The sequence below is a fragment of the Nanorana parkeri genome, unplaced genomic scaffold (assembly GCF_000935625.1).
Source record: "Nanorana parkeri isolate BGI_ZX_2015 unplaced genomic scaffold, ASM93562v1 scaffold65, whole genome shotgun sequence".
Classification (NCBI taxonomy): domain Eukaryota; kingdom Metazoa; phylum Chordata; class Amphibia; order Anura; family Dicroglossidae; genus Nanorana; species Nanorana parkeri.
In genome coordinates this window covers 106228-112429 of record NW_017306333.1, presented here as the reverse complement: position 1 = coordinate 112429, position 6202 = coordinate 106228, and the positions used below count along the sequence as shown (strand labels likewise).

Genomic DNA, 6202 nt, shown 5'->3' with positions numbered 1-6202 from the left:
ATCCTTAGCAAATTATACCAAAAGCTGCAAAGTTTACTCAATGCTTTCCATGTCACTTACTGGAACAAGTATGCAACATTTAACATCAGATCTCCTAATCAGCAAATCAGTTCCAGCAAGCCAGAGATTCAGCATTACAGCCTGTGAGCTAGCACTTTGAGAAGCAGGTTAGGAAGAGTAGCCTCCATCGCTCTCATGAGAGATTTCATTCAAAATGTATATAATGTTATTTTATCTTTGACATATATTTCATATTTTCTGTCTTCTGTTCTTGCCCTATTATATTTTGTTATAACATTATCGATGTATGTTTAACCATCCACTATTTATTGAAACCTATATGCCAGTGTCAACAACTGAAATCACTCGATTAAGCAAGAAAATGTTTTTGTTTTAGTTGATTTGGAAAGAAAAGAAACTGTAAGCAATGAACTCTATGAGCCTTTGCCACAAAATATCATTTAGATTGTGTTTAGTAGTTTGTATTGTCTCCTGGGTACATACATGGGATTGTCTTTCACACACTTCTGATGGAATAAAAGAAGTCATTTTATGCCACAACATGCACGACCTTCACAAAAACAAAGCTTGTAATCATGTTTTGTTTATTTAGGAAATACTAATCAGCATCTGGTTTCTAAATATCACAATATTCACACAAGGATACTGCCAGCATGTCTTTCATTTTATAATACAAAGAAAGTGGACACCTTACTCATAGAACCTCTGATGACGCACTTTGGTCTGGCAGGATTTGTTGCTATAAATGACATAATGACAATGGTGTATCTGGCATCAGTGGCTGGGCATTAAGCCATAGTATTACCTGTGTGCAGAGACATCAATGGGCAGTGTTCATCTTTCTCTTAAAGTACTTCTAAAGTCCCAGCATATACTACCCTGTTATAACATCAGCATTGTAATAGGAATACATACTAGAGTTGTTTTTAATAATGCAATCAAATCTTACCTGAGAAAAATCCCTTTTATTATAGTGAGTGCTGCCTTCAGTCTGCCCATCACTTTCATCAACTTCCTGGATTCCCAGTGTGCTTTGATCTCTTTTCCTGCTGCTTGATGTGATGCAATCTCAATTTTTCAAGACTACATATCCCATCATGCATTGCTTCCAGCAAACAATGATAATGTTGTTGCTCAGATGTTGAGCTGTAGATCAGAAGGCAGGCTATGTGGCAGCTGTGACACAAGGATGTGCATATTCACAGGGCTGAGTGAAATTGTGTCAGTGCAAGTGCATTGCGTCTTCTGCAGAAAATGTGAAAGCCGCACAGCCGCGCCAAGGCATCTCTTATAGTGCGGTCCTAACTCTAAACTATGAGAGTCTCCATCTTGGAGCACATGGGGGCAGAAGATTTCAAATTGCGGGATCCCTTGTGTGTTTCTGTGCCTTTAAGGAGGTTGGGCTTCCTCCTGACAAACCTGCACCCAATTTGAAATCTTCTGCCCCCATGTGCTCCAAGATGGAGACTCTTATAGTTTAGAGTTAGGACCGCACTATAAGAGGTGCCTTGGCGCGGCTGTGCGGCTTTCACATTTTCTGCAGAAGACGTGTATCCAAACCTCTGTTATTAACCTTAGTGGTGAGACAAGTTGTTTTACATGCTGGCTTGTGAGTGTGCCATGATGCCTTTCTACTCTTTACTCGTTTCAGACATGAAAAAGATCATTCTGCTGAACAGTTAGTAACCAGAGTGCAAAGATAAATACTCATTGCTATATCAATATTAGGGTAAATAACCTGCATTTTTTCTGCTTTGAATGTTTTGTAGAGCTCTGAAATTGAAGCTTCACCTTTATCAATATTTTTCAAGTAAGAACAAAGGTGCAGACATTCATCAGGAAGTGACATTTCCAAATCATCAGGATAGCTGTTACATAGGTTGGAAGCCTGATTTTGTATATCACTGTTTGCCAGTGTAGTAAGCTTTTCAATAAAGTGAAACTTGTTGTAGACTTGTTCATAAGCCTCAGATCTTCTTTGCAGCTCATTGTTTAGTTTGTCAAGAATTGCAAGGAACGTGTTTACCCTGAAACGGTCTGTAGCATTTAATTGTACGTCTCCTTCTTGACTTACATCAAATGGAAACTTTTTTTTTCTAGCTCTAGCGCAGGCTGTTTTGAAATGGTCAAGGCCAGAGAGTTCTTTGGCTTCTGATTCAAACCTTTCAAACTAATTTCTATAGCCTTGCATGAGGTGGAGAAGTGCCCCATAGAGTTTCACAACTGCTGAAATGTCTACATCTGCACTCTGCAACCGTTTGTTTGTTGCATTAAAAGGTTCCAAAATGCTGTTCCAAAATACTGTCATGAAGGCGGTCTCCAGACAATTCAGACTTCTTAGAAGTGCTGCAGCCTCACTTCTTGTCACTGGCCTCATCATTCTCTATTGTTTCCAGGGCTTCAATAATTTCTGTCCATGATTTCCTCAGAGTACGACATGCATCACTGCGTGCTGACCATCTTGTCACAGACAGATTTTTAACCATGGACTTGGCATTTAAATGAGAAGTTAAGACTTTCCACCTACTGGTAGAGCCAGAAAAAAAATTATACAGCTGTTGGATGACTCCAAAGAATGATACTGCTTTTACCCAGCTTTCTGCAGCACATGTTCCTACAAGGTTCAGGGAATGTGCAGAGCATGGTATATATATAGCTAGTGGATTTCATTCTTTAACACGAGCCTGAAGTCCAGAATATGGGCCAGCCATATTGCTAGCATTATCGTATGACTGACCTCTACAATTCTGAAGGTCAAGTTGGTGAAAATCTAATGTATCAGTTACAGCTTTAAATAAACTTTGAGCTTTGTGGCCAATATGTGGTATGAACTTTAAAAATCGTTCCACTGGCACACCCTCTTCATTCACATATCGTAAAATGAAGGCTATCTGATCCACGTAAGAAACATCTGGGGTTGAATCCACACTTATTGAGTAATATTTAGCATCCTTCACCTGACAATTATTGTGTCTAACAGTCTGGCTGCCAATATTTCAATGAATTCATAGCAAACAGTTTTGGACAGATAGGATGCTGTGCCAGAGCCAGCATTGCCATAGCACTTAAAGTGCTCATCCATGAAGGGATCAAACTCTGCAATGAGTTCAAGTAACATTAGGTAGTTACCATTTGTATGAGAGCCAAAACTTTCATCTGTGCCTCTAAATGCCAATCCACGAGAAGATAGAGCCTTCACAACCGCAACAACATGCCTGAGGACATTTCTCCAGTACTCTCTTTCTTTGTTTTGTTGCAAAATTAGCATGTTATCCATTTTGCCACATGCAGTGTTTCTGTTTTTTAATCTCATAAAACATGCTTTATGTTGCTCAGAGTCTTCGTGTTCTCTTAGGCGAACAGAAGCATTCTTCCAATCACTAAATCCTTCTTGAGCCAGTTGACATTTAGCAGATGAACTACCAAAAAGATGACAAGGGGCACAAAAAGCAGCTTTTGCTTTCTCAGAATATACCAGCCAGGTTCTCTCATACAGTTCTCCATTCTGCAGCTTGTATTTAAACAAGAAATTGGAGAAGGACCTGGTCCGATCAGAATATTTGCGGGCCGATAAGTAAAAGTCAGCATTTTTATTTTGAGTTATGCCATTTATAGCTAAATAGTCCTCCAGCTTTTCGCTATTCCTATCCCAATCCACAGGATCAGAAGAAAATACCAAATCAATATTGGCTTCTTCATTAGCATCAATTATTTCACAAGTTACAAAAGGCTCAGTGGTATTGTCTTCTATGTATTGCTGCACTTCTGCCACCTGTTCAGTCTCCACAGGTACAGAACCTCCAGCAGTGCCTCTGTTAGAGAAATAACTTTGTATTTTTGGCACGTGCTTGAGCTCTTCTTTTATACGTTCAGATTTCTCCTTAGCATTTTGGCGGTAGCCATGACCACTCAATTTTTGTCTTTTCTCTGACATATTAGAGTTTTTTCTAAATCAAGAAAATAGTCTTTTGTTAATGACACCTAATCTTTCTCTTATTGTGGCATTTAAAAATGTGCTCACTATTTAAATAACAGCTTCTAAGTTTCTAACATACAATATACAAAAGGGGCAGATCCTTGGCCAGTGAAGGGACATGTGATCAATACAGTTGGGTGCCAGTCACTTTAAGTGCCTTTTTAAATGCTTTATTGAGTACAGCATAACTGGAAGAGAAGGTACACTATATTGCCAAAAGTATTGGGACACCCCTCCAAATCATTGGATTCCGGTGTTCCAATCACCTGCATGGCCACAGGTGTATAAAATCAAGCACCCCGGCATGCAGATGCTTCTACAAACATTTGTGAAAGAAAGCGTGGTACCGTGTTAGGCTGCCACCTGTGCAATAACTCCATCCGTAAAATTTTGTTGCTACTAAATATTCCGCGGTCACCTGATACTGGGATTATAACAAAATGGAAGCAACCGGGAACAACAGCAACTCAGCCAGGATGTGGTAGGCCATGTAAAATGACAGAGTGGGGTCAGCGCATGCTGAAGCGCACAGTGCGCAGAAGTCGCCAACTGTCTGCAGAGTCAATAGCTACAGACCTCTAAACTTCATGTGGCCTTCAGATTGGCACAACAACAGTGGGTAGAGAGCTTCATGGAATGGGTTTCAAAAGCTGAGCAGCTGCATCCAAGCCATACATTACCAAGTGCAATGCAAAGTTTCAGATGCAGTGGTTCCTCTGCTGCTCCGTTCCTCCTCTGCTGCCCGCCTTGTTCCTCCTCTGCTGCCTGTGTTCTTTCAAAGATTGTGACTGTGTTAGAATGTGTGACCGGTGACGTGATCACACATTTTAACCTAATCCCACCCAGTTTTTAGGTGGTGGATTGTGTGACCAGCCACGTGGTCACACATTTTAACGTAATCTTGCCCATTTTTTCAGCAGTAAAATATGTGACCGGCAAAAGGTGAAGAATTCCAGCTGTTCCAGGGCAGATCGGCATTGCAGATGGTATGTGCAGGAGAACCGATCTGCCCTGGAACAGCTGATCAGTCCTGAAATATCACTTCTATCCGGCTTTGTGACTGCGATCTCACATTCCACAAAGTCGGATAGAAGTGACATTTCAGGACTGGTCAGCTGTTCCAGGGCAGATCGGTTCTGCTGCACATACCATCTCCGATGCCTATATATGCATTATGCAGCATACCCAGCAAGGAATTAAATACCTTTTGAATCAAATATTCTACTTGGCACTGTAATCTCGTCGTGGAGGGGGCCAGAGGCAGAGCAGTGATGGAAGAATCATAGCTGCCTGGAAGATGTGGAGATAGATGACACTGGACTGGATGTGAAGGTCCTCAGTCAGGCGGAGAGGGCTGGGATGTCTCCAGCGCCAGTTTTCTTTTAGATTCACTCCAGGATTTCCTTCTCACCCATGAGCAGGAAAAGTAAAGGACTCCTCCCATTTGCCTGACGCCGTGACGGAACATCGGGACTTGTTGACAGTGGTTGCTGGTCGGGATGCCGGGTCGGAACATCAGGATTGGTTGACAGTGGTTGCCGGTCGGGACGGCAGGATTTTTTCACCCCCCCCCGCTGTCGCGGCACCGCCCCTGCACCCACTGCCGCCCCGAGGCCTGGCCTCGGTGGCCTTGTCAGGAATCCGGCCCTGAATAACCCTGTAAATCACTTGTATTAGGCCACATAATCAATTTGAAAAAAAGAACCCCAAAAAAAATAAAACAAGGGTTGGTACAACAGCCAAACAGCAACAATGTGTTGTTAGGACACACACAAAAAAGTATATGTCCCTGAAAAAACGCTCTGTGATCTCTCCAAAATCTGCTATACTACTGTACAACACACTATTATTGTGTCTTTGACTCCCTGTAAATATTGATTGTTTTCACCAATGACTATCAGAATTTAAGTGTCCCTGTATACATCCTAAAATCTCTCCCTAATCACATGTAATCTCTCCCAATTTATGCTAGGAAGAGCATCATTTTGTGATTGGTTGCTATGGCTGCAAATGATTGCAATGGTTTTCTCAAACTACAAACCACTTGGAATTGGGTCAAACGTATGGTCAACCCAAACCTAAAAGCTCATCTCCAGAGTTATGATGGGACTTGTGTTCTTATTATTTTAGCTAGGGCTGTGTAGGCTTCTCTTAGGTGTTTATCAGTACATTAGATGTGGCAAACATGTCCCCTGTGCCCTTATT

At 41.6% G+C, this 6202-nt stretch overlaps 1 pseudogene; it reads right to left on the bottom strand.

Annotated features, from left to right (window-relative positions):
* Positions 1-1684: 1684 nt before the first annotated feature.
* LOC108804539 lies at positions 1685-3955 on the bottom strand (annotated as a pseudogene).
* Positions 3956-6202: the final 2247 nt, after the last annotated feature.